The sequence below is a fragment of the Ptychodera flava genome (genome assembly GCF_041260155.1).
Source record: "Ptychodera flava strain L36383 chromosome 3 unlocalized genomic scaffold, AS_Pfla_20210202 Scaffold_27__1_contigs__length_13241970_pilon, whole genome shotgun sequence".
NCBI classification, from domain to species: Eukaryota; Metazoa; Hemichordata; class Enteropneusta; family Ptychoderidae; genus Ptychodera; species Ptychodera flava.
Genome location: NW_027248281.1, coordinates 5,199,910 through 5,216,798, shown reverse-complemented (window position 1 = coordinate 5,216,798; position 16,889 = coordinate 5,199,910). Strand labels below are relative to the sequence as shown.

The window sequence follows — 16,889 nt, the reverse complement described above, 5'->3', positions numbered from 1 at the left end:
AGCCAGCTTACACAGTTCAACCAACCATCATGCAAAAATGTGGAAACCAACGTGAGAAATGAATTCTTCCATCTCCTTGAGAAACATTTCATGAAAGATTGCAAATAAATTGCACAAAGTTCTCAACAGAAATACAGTCAAATTAATTGCTGTGTAGCAAAATCATTATGGGAAAAGGAAAACAATTCAACATAAAAAACTTGAGATACTTTTTCTACTTAATTTGACAAATGGTTAGAAAATACACAGCCAGAACTGACAGATCAGGAGATTAGAGACCAAACACAGAAGTTTCATTAATGGCCTACAGCCAGTGAAAATGAAAGGTAACTCGCCTAGCTGATTTTGCCTGCAACTTTTTAGAAAATTTATACTTTTTGATCTCTAAAATGTTTTGTTATCTTGTGAAAAGCTGTTGAAATGTACCTCAGATTGGGCTATTAAACCATTCTGTTTACTAAACAATTGTCATCACAAGGGTCAAAGCGGAGTGCACATGTGATGCTGCTTGCATCCTTATGATGTGAAAATAATCCAACCAATAAGTGGTAATGTGGGATGATCGTATGATATATTTGTGAAGTAAGATAATTGAGTCATGATTCTTTGTTATAACTGCAGGAACAAATAGCGGCAGCTGATAAAGTTGTAGGAGCTATTTATGAGCCTGGCCTAAGATGAGTTTGTATATATAGCCACAGCTGTCGCTATACATGTAATGTTAAGTGTTTTTAAGGCTATTTTGTGATTTTGGTCAAAAATTCATCCAAGAGCTATAAAATTTGACACACTGGCTCCAGGTATAAGCTAACTGGAGATGTGGACAAATTGTAGTGAAATCTTAAATTTTGTATTTCTATGGCTATTTTCTTGATTTTTGGTCCAAAAATCAAATTCTTCAAAACTTCTTATTCAACGTCTACGAAATCTGGTGGGATAAGGGGATGACCCAGAAAGACATGGGAACATATTGTTGAAATTGTCAATACAATATTTTGATGGCTATTTCTGTGATTTCTCTTTTAAAAAGTTGCAATTTTTTGAAAGTATACTGATTACACCCTAAGCTTTAACATTTCACATGCAAAATCTTTATGGATGACCAAGTACAGATATGTTCAAATTTTAATAAAATCTACAATTTATTTTTAGGAATACTATTACAATTTCTGATCATGCTTTTAAGAAATGGTGGTCATACAGCTTTTCCCTTATGAATGGTATAAATTCAGATATGTTATGAAATCTACAGTTACATATTTTAGTGCATATTAGCGAGTTTTGATAAGAATAATCACATTTGCAAACCTGTTTTTCCCTTTGTTTATTGAGGTAATATCTCTCAGCATCTGTTTAAATATGTGCAAATGAATGCCATTACCAACATGCTCGAAGAGAATGTTCTTGTATGTCTTCATAAGACTTGTATATGACTTTGTGTACTGTATGTATAGTGTGCTGACATGGTTGAAGTCAACATTTTCCTTAATGGCTCCATTATACACCAGAAAAGGGACTTTGGTCATGAAATGAACAATTGGAGGTGTGTTACGTTGTTGCACTGTCGACGACTTTACCGAGAAGCCAGCCAGGCAGATTGTGTTGGCCAGTGAGGTAACACAAGCTTGCAGTCTTGCTTCCTCGTCACAATCATTGAAACATAAACAGAACCGAAAAAATCTGCCAAGTTAGCCGGTGAGGACCGAGAAAGAGCTGAAAGAGTTTACGTGTACACTCACGCTGCGCTGTAGGTCGCCATGTTAGATTTAACAAACACATGAACGTCGCTGCATAGTCAACTTCAACGAGACTTATTTCAAAAACGGAGGCTTAAGCCACTGAGATTTTTTCAGATCGTATGGACCTACTCAAGATACGTCCCCTCCCTACTTCTCATGGAAATTGACTTTGGATATGCTTTTGCGGCAGTGTTTAGTGAACGGCATTTCGGTCGCTCGAAAAACCATGAAAACAAGGCTAACGCAAAAACGAATCGATAAAACCCCATAAAAAATCATCGGTGAACACTAACTAAGAGTACAATTCAGCCGCTAACTGGAAACAGGACGGATGCTAAACGAAGGCTGAGATATCTGCAGATAAAATTCTGGCGAAAAATGCCATAACCGTCACTCACTGGCTAGAGGGCGCTGTTCGAATTTGAACTAAATCCCTAATTATGCATGCAAATGAAGTACCCTCCTTTCAGACTGTAGAGATGTTGGACAGGCCACCTGGATCCCAAGGCCAGTCCCTCTCGTCTCTCGTCGTCCCTTTATTGGCCGCCCCTGTAACTGGAGTACTGTATCCTGTTGGTCTTTGTATCTTTGGTACTCCAGATCCGTTTAGCTCACTTACCAGCCGAGCTTTAGGGTTCTTACCTTTAGGACTGCCAGTTGGTAATCGGACGACATTATCCACAAAAACCTCTGGTACAGGCTTGCTATCTGTTGATTTGACATTAACCTCTGGCTCCTTTGACAATGGAACATATGGGTTTAGTTGTTTGTTATTCGTTTATGTCACTTACCTCCATGGCATGTTCAGTGTTGTCCCTTGTGTCCGTTGAGTTGATAACCTTTTCTGTAGGTTTGTTATCTGCTTCAATAGTTTGGATGACCTCTTGCTCTATGGAATTCGCCTCTGCCAGTGAAGCTTCTGAAGTTTGATGTTCAATGTGTTTTGTTGCTTCCTTGGCTTGCTCGGTTTCATCCCTTGCATCAGAGCTTGTGGGTATTTCAGTTGTTAGTCTGTCTTTATTACCTGGTGTCTCCTCTGTAGGGGTTGGTGACACACTTTTTACACAGACTTTTTCCAGCTCACTAGGTGGTGTTGTTTCGGTGAAACTCTTTTCTTAGAAGCGTTGAGGCCCTTGGTATCGCCATGGGCCAAACTCAGGCCTCCGGTTTGACCCTTTGGTGTTTAACGGCTTGGACAAGGTTTTCTTTTCATGCGCTTCTGCCCTCTTTGGACTTTGGTGTGGGCAGTCCCTTTTGAAATGTCCAAATTCTCCGCAACCATAGCAGCCTAGATTTCTTGGAGATGGTGATCGGCTTCTAGGAGCTTGTTTTTGACTTACCACCTTTGTTAGATCTGCTAATTGGGACGTTACGGTCTGTAGTGTCGCACTCATAGCAGACATCTGGCTTTCCATGCGTGACATCCTCCCCTCCATTGCACTTGTTCCATCTGTTTTACTAGCTTGGAACTTCATGCGTTGTTCTGGAGAAGGTGACCTCTTTCGTTCTTGGTCATAACGGATGTTAACCGCACTTCATAAGTGTCCCTCGTCCTTTCTGGCTCTGGACTAACAAACCGCACTTCTCTTCTGCTGGTTCTGGCACCAAATATTTCTCTATGGTTGTATTGGTACCATTTGATATTGTCCAAGGCTGTCTCGATGCCTGCAGGTCTTTGGTTGGCTACCGACTCACCTGCTTCACGGTCGTAACATCCTTGACAGAATTTCATTACAGCCTGTTGCTCCAAGGTAGCGTCACTGTAATCCCGGAAGGCACGTGCTGCAAGAGAATATACTCTACCTGCCCATTCTTCTAAAGTTTCGTCAGGATGTTGTCTTGACTGGGCGAATTGAAGTTGGGTCGATTCGGGAAGATCTCGTGAACCGAATCGCTTCTCCATCTTCTTTCAGCTCATGGTAGCTGATCTCCTCATTACGCTCGGTGATCATGGTGTAATAATCACTTGCCTTGCCATCCAGACACCAGCACAGATAATTCTTGCAGTCACTGAAGGACAGGTCTTGCGTCTCAGCAAACTTGGTGAACTTCAGTTGAAACGCTCGCCAATTACCAGACCCATCATACACCAAAGTCTTGGGCACTGATACGGGAATAGATGGTGGATATCGATCTGTCCTTCTACGATGCTGGTAGTATGCTGGCTCCCTTGGTACTTCTGTCTCATAGCCCCCATAATACTCTCCAGTGGTTGGAGGATATCGGTCGGGTGTCGGCTGATGAGACATTGGAAACTCCCGATGGTCTGGTGGATAATCACCGAAATCTGACCTCTCTTGCCATCTCCGACTTGCGTAACTTTTTCGCAAACTCTCCCTCTCGGAAGGTACCTGTGGAAGTGCCCGCCATGTACGTTTTTCGGGTAGCTTCATGATGTTGGGTCAGTTTATCTACCCTATCCATCCACTCTTCCATGCTGTCTTTTACACTCCCTTCGGTTTCACTGTCCAATTCCCCCTGAGTAGGTGGGATTATGGCATGTGCACCTTTAGTTTGTGTCGGTGGTGAAGATTGGTGTTTCCGTTTAGTTTCGAAAACAGCCATCTCCATAAATTTATTTGAAGGGGTGAACCCTGGTATCGAGCAGACCATTTCATATGTGATCTTACCGTATTTCTGACGCAATTTGTCCATCTTCTTTGCAATTTTCCTTCCAACACCAGGTAAGTATTCCAGTTCTTTAACGGTGCAGGTGTTGAGATCAATCTTCATGATTGCGACAGATGGAATATTTAATTCCCAAATATAAAGTTACAGATCAGTACTTTATTTCAACACAAGCAATAATATGCGTAATGCCAACAATAATTGCCTGGCAATGATTTGTGTTGTTTTATTAAAATTACACACCAGTATTCTATTTCAACACAAGCAATAATATGCGATATGCCAACAATAATTGCCTGGCGATAATTTGTGTTGTTCTATTGTTGAACTGGTGCTAATAATAAAAACGTTTATTACCCGCAGTACAGTACAGAGTAATAAAGAAAGATGATTTAAAATACTCAAATATTACCCGCAATGGAATACAGAGTAATATATAGTAAATAAAAACGTTTACTGCCCGCAATACAGTACACAAATACAGTACAATAGAATACAGGGCAATATATATATTATAGTAATTGGCACTGTAAAATACAATTACTCGCAATAAAATACAGAGTAACAATAATGTAATACTGTCGGAGTGTTACTCAAATTTCCCACAATATGTCAGCAAAATGTTACGTGACTTTGCAGAGAAATTGACGGAAAGTGCTTTCTTTATTCAATAAAATGTACAATAGCTAGGTCGGAACACAACAAAAATTCAGTTCTTTATAAAACGACCTTTTAAAAATGTCTTGAAACTCGAAAATAAAAAAGATGTTTTACAACAAAAACGGGAAACGAGGCACAAAAAATACAAAAATACATAAAAACGATGTCTCGAAAGAATGGAAACGAGACACGAAAATACAGACTGTACGAAAATACAAAATACCGTCAAGGACAGTGTGCTCACATTTGGTTTGAGAAATATTTAAACCAGGAAAAACAAGAATGTCAAAAGCAAATAAGGTCTCCAACTTAGGTACTGGAGTTCATCTTTAGGAACATGCATATCAACTTCTATAGCAATGAGACAAGCAGATCCTACATACATAAGCAAATGTCAACAACAAAAAATAGAGAAGGCTTGATAAAAAGAAAAGGTGGGAGCGGGTAAAAAAATGTACAAGGGATCTGGTAAAAAAGTAATGCTACCTCATCAATCTTCTAGACCCTAGCCCCTCCTGAATATCAAATGTTCCATCCCTTGGTATTACATAACGCCAGATGACAGGAAATGTATTTAAAACCTTGGGGATTTTTACTTAATTGGATGAGTGTTATCATTCTAATGTAAACAGTACTTAAGTTAGTTACAGATAGTGAAATGCCTCCCACTGTGGGCGGTGATTACGACATCTGGAATTATCCTGGATCCAAATTTGTCATCAGTTCTTGTATGTCTTACATAGAAAAGTTGCAAAAATGGTCCGCAATGAAAAAATTCACCTCAACTTTGTTTTCTGGATCAAAATTTCCTACAAATTGATACCAAATATGACAAAATTATGTTCACAGCCTTCAAAACTGTCTCACAACATATCCTGGGTTGGTGTAGGTCATTTAAGGTCACAAACTGAGAAAATTACCTAAAATATACAAATTTCGGGGTTTCCCAACACTTTGAGCAGAAATTTGTCTAATAACATCCCCCGGGACTTTATACCAAATTACAAAGCTATCAAACAAATAATTTTGAGAACAAGTTTTCTTTGACCAAAAATGAAAATATTGTCTTAAAAATACAAATTGGTATATTTCAGGACAATTTCCATATATCTAACTATTGTCATCTCTGTACGTCTGTATACCACATATAAAAGCTGTCTGTCCAGGGGTTTTAAAAAGAAAATACTTTTAAGATTTTTTGACCAAAAATGACAAAATCGCTCCAAAATAGTATTTTCCCAATTTTGTCATAATTTCAACAAATAAGAAGAGAAACACCCTCGCAAAGATCCAACCCAAATTTGAGAGCAATTGGGCTGGCGGTTTCAGAGAAGAAGAATTTTTACTCAAAATGAGAAAAATCACCAAAAAATTCAGCAAAAATACAAAATTAATGATATCTTCACAATATTTGTAAACTTTATAAGGTTCACCTAAGGTACTTACACACACATTTTCAGAGCAATCAAAACAGCAGTTCTTGAGTTATTAATTCTTGACCATTTTCACATTTTGTAAGCTCATTTGCATAATTTTGGCAATGCAGACTTCATTTGAACAAAATCCCATCTATAGCCCAGGATGCATCCACACATTAAATACCAAGCTGAAACGTGCAGCGGTTTGCATGTTTTTGATGTTGACGGACATACTGTACGTACATACATACATACATACATACATACATACATACATACATACACACATACATACAGACGCCATCGACTTCAGCTTATACGATAAACTCACATTGGTATAACCAAATGTGAGCTAAAAAAAACAATGTCTCGAAAGAGTGGAAACGAGACACGAAAAGGGAAAAATAAATGCCCCTCAAAATGACCAAAGAACTGTGCGTCACCGGTCTATAATTGATGTTTCGTGAGCACAGAATGAAAAAAGAACTTGAGATGTTAATGTTCCCCTATTACGCTATTTTTTGCACCACTGAATGGTAGAATTCCGAAACTGGTGGTGAATATTTCGTTGACCGCACAAAAATGCGCAGTGCAAACGTGGTGTGCGTAATTCGCTATTGTCAGCAAGAAAAAGGTGCGAGGAAATCTGGCTGCCACCACAGAAATACCACACAAAAATTTCCCGCCAACAATTTATTTCACCCAAAAATGAGCGAATATGAACTTACACCCAGATGAAGAAACTTACTTAAAACAGTTACAGCGAGGTTGCCTTCCCCTGTTCCGTCGCAAGCTTTACTGCAACACCTGGAAGCTTGTTCTTGATTTTCTCTTAGCCGCCACTAGCTTCTAAGTCTCTCACCCGAAGAAACTGTGCTACAGCTAATTTATTTGGGGCAAGTGTTGAAAATCAAAAAAGCACTTGGGCGTCCCAACTCTACTCGTAAAACTTTCCAAGCACTTTGGCGTATTCTACCTACTCGTAAACTCGTACTTTCAATTATGAATATGCCACGTAACTCTACTCGTACCACTTTCAAGTCACGTCACGAGTTTTTCCGTGAGGTACTCCGACTTCTACTTAGAGAAATAAAACTCTAAGTTTTCTCGCCTTTTCCCACAAAGGTTCGGAAAAGTCGCAGCGCCAATTATAGTGTTACCCAGTGTATTAAACTCGGTGGACTTACCAAGTCTTTGTCGCACTGGGTGGTTCCGCAGAGGCTTTACGTTCAGACGTCTTTAGGCTTCGGCGGTATGGATCATTCTGCTGTTGGTGAGGGGAAATGCGTAATGTACATGCGGGCTAGGCATTCCATGAATACAACGGCGGCGCAGCACCTGTGCAGGAGGGCGCCGCCAACGGCCGAAAGCCCGCATTTCACTACACATGTCTGAGTTATCGCTCTCTACCTGAAAAAATTGTAATAAAATGGCCGCCTGGCGGACATATTGGATCGTATCGGAAAACAAATTGACGTGCATCTGTATGACATATGAGGTAATCCTTGTACCAAGTTTCAATGAAATCGCTCCAGGCATCTCTGAGATATCTGCGTGAACGGACGCACACACAGACGCACGCACGCATAGACGGACGCACGCACGCACGCACGCACGCACGGACATGACCAAACCTATAAGTCCCCCGGACAGTGTCCATGGGGACTAAAAAGAATGTTGATAAAAATTATCAGTTCAATTTCATTTCAAAATGAAAAATAGCGTCAATGACACTGTAGCTCCCATCCTGGACTATTTAGTGTTTGTTCTCTGGTCAGATATTTGAACATGTGTGAAAGGGATAAAGTGCATGAAGTGAAAATACTTAAATGTACTGGAGACAGTGAAATATGTTTAATGTAATTATTCAGAATATAAAATGGAAAAAATACAGAATTAGATATATCGAATACTGTGATACAACCATTAACTCAACAAGTCATTTACAATGACATAGTCCCCACTTGTAATAGGAGTATTAGTCTTGATGGGCAGGAAAATGTGGTCATTAAGAAGTATCACTGGAGTGTATATGTTGAGATCTATGGGCACATAGGTCTATGTTGTTGTTCCCAATTTGAAACACATGAGGCATGTCTAAGTTATGGTTCTAAATCGGGAAAAAAGATCAGACCTCTAGCAGTATTGGCCAGCCAAGAAATACATATGCGCATTATAAATGAGGTACAAGATGTGACATCTTAAGGTCAAATATCCTTAAAATTGGAGGGTATAGAACTTGTGGTTACTGAAATATGCATATATATGTATAATCAAGGTCAAAGGTCATTGAGGTCACATGACATTTTGAAAAAAAAAATATATTGCTAATTAATTCCTATATGCCAAAAAATCAGATCTCTAGCTCTATTCGCTTGCCCAGAATTAGATGTGTACATAGATAATGAGGTAAAGCGTGTGTTGTCATAAAGTCTCCAATCCTACTAAATACAAAGGACATAGCACTTTTGGTTACTTATTTATTGACATAAACATATATTTGAGGTAAAAGGTCATCGAGGTCACATGACATTTGGTCAAAAAATTTCTCTCCTATAGTAATCCCTATATACCAAAAATCAGACATCCAGCTCTATTGGCTCGCTCAGAATGAGATATGCGCATAATTATTGAGGTACAGTATGTGGCATCATAAGGTGTCGAATCATACCAAACATGAAGGGTGTAGCACTTGTGGTTACAGAGTTATGGAAAAATATGTATATTTGAGGTCAAAGGTCTCCGAGGTCACATGACATTTTGAAAAAAAAAATTGTTTTGCTAAGTTATCCCTATATACCAAAAATCAGACCTCTAGCTCTATTGGCCCGCTCAAAATTAGATATGTGCATAATTAATGAGGTACAATATGTGGCGTCATAAGGTGTCCCATCATACCATACATGAAGGCTGTAGCACTTGTGGTTACTGAGTTATGGACAAATATGTATATTTGAGGTCAAAGGTCACCGAGGTCACGTGACATTTTGTCAAAAAAATTGTTTTGCTAAGTTATCCCTATATACCAAAAAGCAGACCTCCAGCTCTATTGGTTCGCTCAAAATTAGATATGCGCATAATTAATGAGGTACAATATGTGGCGTCATAAGGTGTCCCATCATACCATACATGAAGGCTGTAGCACTTGTGGTTACTGAGTTATGGACAAATATGTATATTTGTGGTCAAAGGTCACCAAGGTCACGTGACATTTTGTCAAAAAAATTGTTTTGCTAAGTTATCCCTATATACCAAAAATCAGACCTCTAGCTCTATTGGCTCGCTCAAAATTAGATATGTGCATAATTAATGAGGTACAATATGTGGCGTCACAAGCTGTCCCATCATACCAATATATGAAGGGTGGTAGCACTTGTGGTTACTGAGTTATGGACAAATATGTATATTTGAGATCAAAGGTCATCAAGGTCACATGACATTTTGTCAAAATATCCGAGATATCTGCGTGAACGGATGGACTCACGGATGGACTAACAGACGGACATGACCCAATCTATAAGCTCACTGGACTTCATCCGTGGGGACTAAAAATTGTGTCACTGCATCCTTTTTGCAATATGAATACTATGAGAAACTAAATTTTTATTTTTCGTGGCCTTATACATGGGAGTCTATGGAGATCTGCCTTATACATGGGAGTCTATGGACGTGTAAACTAAAAATATGCAAATTTCACCACGATTTGCCCAAATTTGGGAAAGGTCACTCCTATGCACTTCCATACCAAGTTTCAAATCAATCGGACTTGTGGTTTCAGAGCAGGAGATTTTTGACCAAAAATGGGAGAAAATTACAAAAAATTCATGAAAAATAGCAAGTCCAAGATACTGACCCAAGATGTGCACAATCATTTCATGTCAGCCCAAAGTACTTACATGCTAATTTTTCATGTAATCTGCTCAGTGGTTATTGATTTTTTCAATTTTGACTGTTTTTACATTTTTTCACTTAATTTGCATATTTTTGGCAATGACAACTTCATTTGAACAAAATCTCATCTACAGCCCATCATCCATGTACACACAAATATCAAGATGAAATGTACAGCAGTTTTGGAGTTTTTGATGTTGACGGACAGACATACAGACATACAGACATACATACATACAGACATTTCCCTAGCCTATAAGAATAGCTTCCATTGCCATATATACATATGGCTATGGGAGCTAAAAATGCTGTTATCAAAATTTAGAATTTTTATCGTCCCACATTTCACATCATTGATGAATGGATGTTACTTTCAGTGTCCAAGATGCATTGATATTTCTTACAAAGCTTATACAAGAAATATGCAGGTAAAATTTGGTTAGAAAATGGTTTTGAATGTATCTTACCAATATGTACAGTGTCATGCAAAAACTTTGACATGTTCTCGGTGAAACCAGTATACCAATAATAATAATAGCAGTAAGCATTCTAATGTTGTGGGCGCTTTCTTAATAAAGGTTTTCATATATATTATTTACTTAAATATTAACTGCGTTTTTACTAGTGGTCAACATGTCAACGCTACATGATGAAGGCATTGGTTTTTAGGCAGTTAAGGTGACATTTTGTGGAAGAAAAACGAAGTTTAAAATATTTTGTTGAAAACAGCGCTATACAGTCTAACGCCTTCAGACTAAACAAATGCTAACATACACTTATTTATTTTGGTATATTCTGTCATTGTTACACTTAAAAACAGCACAGCGATCACCACCACCCATCTTTACCAAATATCTAAAAATTCTCTATCGTTTAGACTGCTATTTCACGTCAACAAGAAACCCGCGCTTACAGACCGGTCGATCGTTTGGACAATAACAAACGTATGTACTACCACATACGCTGATGTTGCACGGCAATAGCAGTGCCCCAAACAATCCCACTGCATCGCGCAATCAAAGATGGCCGTATCCACGTCACGGACTATGGGTCATGTGTATCTCTTGTTTTCAATAGATTGTTTTCTGGTATTTTTTCATTATCAGGATTTTCAAGAAAGTATTGAAGAAAACCACAGTAAAGAAATTAATCGTATTACTGATACTGATATAGGTTTGTAACCATAAAACAGGTTTACCTACATAGTGAAAATTAAAAAAACAGAGATACCCCATATTTCTATTTATTACAATACATATATTAAAAAATAGCGCCAATGGCACTTATCACAACTGGCACATCGTGAAACTACTCATAATTAATGAGGTACAATATGCGGCGTCATGCGGTGTCCCATCATACCATATATGAAGGGTGTAGCACTTGTGGTTACTGAGTTATGGACAAATATGTATATTTGAGGTCAAATGTCACTGAGGTCATGTGACATTTTGTCAAAAAAATTGAATTGCTAAGTCATCCCTATATACCAAAAATCAGACCTAGCTCTATTGGCTTGCTCAAAATTAGATATGCACATAATTAATGAGGTACAACATGTGGCGTCATAAGGTGTCCCATCATACCATATATGAAGGGTGTAGCACTTGTGGTTACTGAGTTATGGACAAATATGTATATTTGAGGTCAAAGGTCACCAAGGTCACGGGAGATTTTGTCAAAATATTTGATATATCTGCGTAAACGGAGGGACGAATGGATGGACGAACGGATACAATGACCTGGACACCATGACCCAATCTATAAGGCCCTGGACTTCATCCATGGGGACTAAAAACTGTGTCACTGAATCCTTTTGCAATATGAATATGATGAGAAACTAAATTTTTTATTTTACTTGGCCTTATACATGGGATTCTATAGACAGCTGACTTATACATGGTAGTCTATGGTGGTGTAAACTAAAAAGTCCTCTAACATGGCCAAACTTGATCGCATTGTGAAACAAATCCACGTGCATCTGTATGGGGTAGGGTACTATCCTTGTGCAAAGTTTGAAAGAAATTGACCAGGGCATGTCTGAGATATCTGCGTGAACAGACGGACGGCGTGAACAGGCGGACGGATGCACACACGGATGCAGGCACACACACACGGACATGACCAAACCTATAAGTCCCCCCGGACGGTGTCCGTGGGACTAATTAGACAGACCACGAAGTCAATGAGCAACATATAGCTGAAAGACTATTTTTCACATTGCGATTTTAAGCCCATTTTTATGAGAAAAGGGACATGTATGTATATGGAGAAAAAAGCAGAAGACATATTTGTAAATTGTTTGTTAAGTGACAATCATATATGCATCTCTTGAAATTTTGTGGTTATAAGGTATAACAGTAGTGTAAGAACAATGAGGTTAGAATAAGTTAGTAAAGCTAAGTTGATAGTAATTAAGATTACAAAATTATTTACTAAGCTGAGGAAATCTGAATGAAATAAATGTTGAAAAGTAGCAAAGTCATGGTCATCTTTTGTCTAATACCTTGTGTAAGTTCATGAACTTTACATAAATCTTGCTATAGATTTGTTGCTAATGGGCAATAACTGTGTTTCAGATAATTTGAGAGCAATCCATCCATTACAGGTTTAAATTGTAATATACTTCTATTTAAAGGATAGAAACTTCTCAAATAATTTTTTTCCCTGTAATTTCCTGTGAGAACACATGGACATGCTTAGGACTCTATGCTGGTGCTACCTTGATAACTAACCTACAACTTGTAACGGCATTGTCTAACCTGTTCACCCCAATTTCCTGTAGACAGGTCCACACTCACCATTGATAACAATGGGTTTGGGCCATACCATGGTAGTGAAAGACTGTGACATGTGATGTGAGGTCGTGGATACTTAATCTCAGGAATGTCAAACTCTGTATATTGACTCAAGGATGTTTACATAACAAATGCTTAGGGTCATCTCAAAAGTGAGAATCTAAACTATGAAGTATGTTTTTTTTTATTGCTTTTGATACCCAAAAGAGCATAGAAATCTCTTATACTTTGAATCAGCCATCCTGCATATTTCTAACATTCATCAAAACCTCATTTCTGTTCCACAACTCATAAAACAGTCCACAATGCAGGATTGGTGTACATTCCAAAACTACATATATGAAAGACCCCTAAAATAAATTAGTTAAAAAGGGGGGTTAGAAATTTCCAAAACTATATAACCTCTGCTCCGTTTGGCTCAATTTTTCGGAATTGGAACCTTGGAACCAGTCTATGTATCGGTACCAAATATCAACGCAGTCTGTTCAGCAGTTTTTGACTTTTTGTCATTTACGGAAATGGACGACATCAAACACCGGTTGAAACCACCTCTATATCACAACTTCCAGTTGTGATAAAAACTGGAAACTTTTGCACTAAAATTTTGGTGGGAAATATTACAGCGCTCAAAGGGTTAAGTGTACATAAGCACAAAATGTGTGCTATTGCTAGACATGTGACAGTCTGGCGGCCGTAAAAAAATCAGTAGCATTGCTTTAAGCCTGAATGTTCGTAAGCCATTTCTCTTATCTATCTTGAATGATGAAATATTGAAAGATTTTAAGTCTTTTGCCAACTTTGTTTGATAAGACACCTTTACCTTTTTCGCCTTGAGCCCTCTCTGTGCTTCTCTGAAGAGTTATTTACCCTACCATTACAGTGTTTGGGTCATTGGGGACTTTCTATGGTTTGAATAGATGTAAACTGTAGTGTAGTACTAGACATTTCAACATGATTTAGAGAGTAGACCACAAAACCTTGGTTGATACACACAACAAGAATACTGAAAAAGAATTATGACCTTTCAATTATTGCTTTCAATGTTTCTGCACAATTTATTTTTATTTTGCATTATTTTTTACTTACAATAATGGTTCTTTCCAGTGGAAACAATTGCAGATGATACTGTAGATGGATTTGCTGTATAAGAAGTCTGTGAGGCTGCAGACGGTAAGATCTTAATACATTAATTTTGTTTATAAACAGCATTATAGTAATAAGGTCAGTAGCTGGTTGCATGTATGATGTAGTGTTTCAAATCTAAAATCACATCAACATAAATGTTCATATTCTGCTTGCAGTTTGTTTACCAAAGTATGTTATCATCAATTGATAACTTATCAAAACAGTGTTTTGATCTCTAATGAAGGTGTGAACACAACAGAAAATCCATGTCTGAAGTGCCCTCACTGTTGAAACTAGCCAACAACAAGAAGGCAAAAAGGTATGTAAAGCCAGAAAGAAAAAGAAAATTGTTCCTCAGATTTTCAAGCAGAGGAACAGTAGTTGCAAGCGAAATTTTATTGTTTTAATTTTTTATTTCAAGCAAGAACAAATTTCAAAATCAGGAAAGGAGAAACAGCAAATCCAAGGAATAATTTACTTTTAGTTCACTTTTTGAGTATATAGCATAATTTGAAGCCCCCCCGTCTGTATGTACATATGTCTGTCTGTGTGTATGTCTGTATGCATGTCCCTCCATAGTCTGCAAAAACTGTTCAGCATGGTATTTGGTGTGTAGATGCATCCTAGGCTGTAGATGGAATTTTGTTTGAAGGTGGCATTGCCAAAATTATGCAATTGACCTTAGAAATGTGAAAATGGTCAAAATAAATAACTCTCATAACGCTGTTTGGATTGCTTTGCAAAATTAGTGTGCAAGTTCCTTACCGTGTTCCTCATACAGGTCTATGAATTTGGTAAAGAGATCTTGAATTTTTATTATTGCTGTATTTTTTAGTGATTTTCCTCATTTTTTGGTACAAATTATTCTTCTCTGAAATTGATTACCCATTTGCTTTCAAATTTACGTTGGACGTTTGCAAATTGAAATTTATGCAAAAATTATCAATATCACATTTTCTGTGTATTTTTTGACATTTTTGGTCAAAAATCCATTTCTCTAATATTCTGTGATATTTAGGGTCTAACAGATATCATCATTTTACTTACTAATATTATGTAGAAAATATTAATAATCAATTTTTGGAGACAATTTTTGTCACATTAGGTAAACATTTATCAAGTATACTAATCTGATTACTTGGAAATTTTGTATTGGATTCCATTAGGTATTCTCATTAAACTGAGTAAAAATAGCGTCAATGACACTGTAGCTCCCATCCTGGACTATTTAGTGTTTGTTCTCTGGTCAGATATTTGAACATGTGTGAAAGGGATAAAGTGCATGAAGTGAAAATACTTAAATGAAATGTACTGGAGACAGTGAAATATGTTTAGTGTAATTATTCAGAATATAAAATGGAAAAAATACAGAATTAGATATATCGAATACTGTGATACAACCATTAACTCAACAAGTCATTTACAATGACATAGTCCCCACTTGTAATAGGGTATTAGTCTTGATGGGGCAGGAAAATGTGATCAATAAGAAGTATCACCAGTCCGGGTTATGTCCATAGAGAGGATAGTACGATTGACCAATCAGCGAACCTGCCGCCGCCAACGTCATGAATACTTAACCATGCAAACCTTGGCTCGTACATTGCAACGAGTTTGGAACTTTTCGGCTTGATTTCGCCCTTTATTTTTAGCACTGGGTAGTTTTTAGTTGTAGACGTTACGCACAATGTTCAGTGCGGCCGAGATGGTGACCGACACAAGTGGTTAGTACATTGAAAATTACTTATTTGGATGAATTTCCTGGCCGGGTACGGCTCCCAGAAATCAGCATTTGACCCTTGTAAATCTACAGTAAGTTATTTGTCGCCAAACATCGCCTATTTTTGGTCAAATTTCAATTTAACCTTGCCATCTGCAGTATGCAGAATTTTTCAAGCTTTACAAAGATGGTCCAACTGTTGTAGTCGGTCATCGGAGCACGATGGAGCACGATTTTTTTCGATCACCATGCGTTTCCCGGTACTATTGACCCTTCGCTCAGAAAAACGCGCGCCGGATCAATCGCCGAGAAGTTAACCAAAAGCTGGAAAAGAGAACGAAAAACGTCCAATAACTCTTGTCGAATATGGTTAAGGGTAAAGAAACTCAGAAAACTATTCCTGAAGAAATCTTACAATTTTTAACACGTAGAAACGTCGCCAATCGACTGGAGCTAAGATACTTCGGGTAGCCAACAGTCTCACTCGATCGGTGGATCTGTCAGGTCATATTGCGATCTGAACAAAGTGTTATGTAGGTCATTTACCCCACACTCATCATGACCTGAGTTCAATTAGTCTAGAACATTCTCAAGGTCACTGCCCTGATGACCTAACAACCTTGAATTCAATTAGTCATGTTTGGAATGTTCTGGAAAGTTGATTAGTTGTGTAAGGGAGATAATTTTAGAACAGTAATTAGCATGTCAATAAAAGTTCTAGATTGTTCTTATATGCCTTTATAAAAGGGACGTGCTCAGCTTCCAGTCAGACTTTTGGGATCGTGTCTCTTGTGTGTTACTAAACTCCAGCAGTAGTCATTCTCAAGACTTTTCAAGACCTTCACTGTCAACGCTGGATTTATACTTGGACTTTGTGCAACTTCAAGCCTGCAAGCCAAAGGACTGTTCA

General features: G+C 38.0%; 1 long non-coding RNA gene across 1 annotated transcript in view; it reads left to right on the top strand.

Annotated features, from left to right (window-relative positions):
• The window catches only part of LOC139126476 (uncharacterized), a 90,023-nt gene that overhangs the window by 48,228 nt on the left and 24,906 nt on the right, over nt 1-16,889 (top strand). Inside the window, exons 2-3 of the long non-coding RNA XR_011550588.1 lie at nt 14,239-14,304; nt 14,504-14,578. This is a non-coding gene — a long non-coding RNA (uncharacterized lncRNA). The remainder of the gene's footprint in view (nt 1-14,238; nt 14,305-14,503; nt 14,579-16,889) is intronic.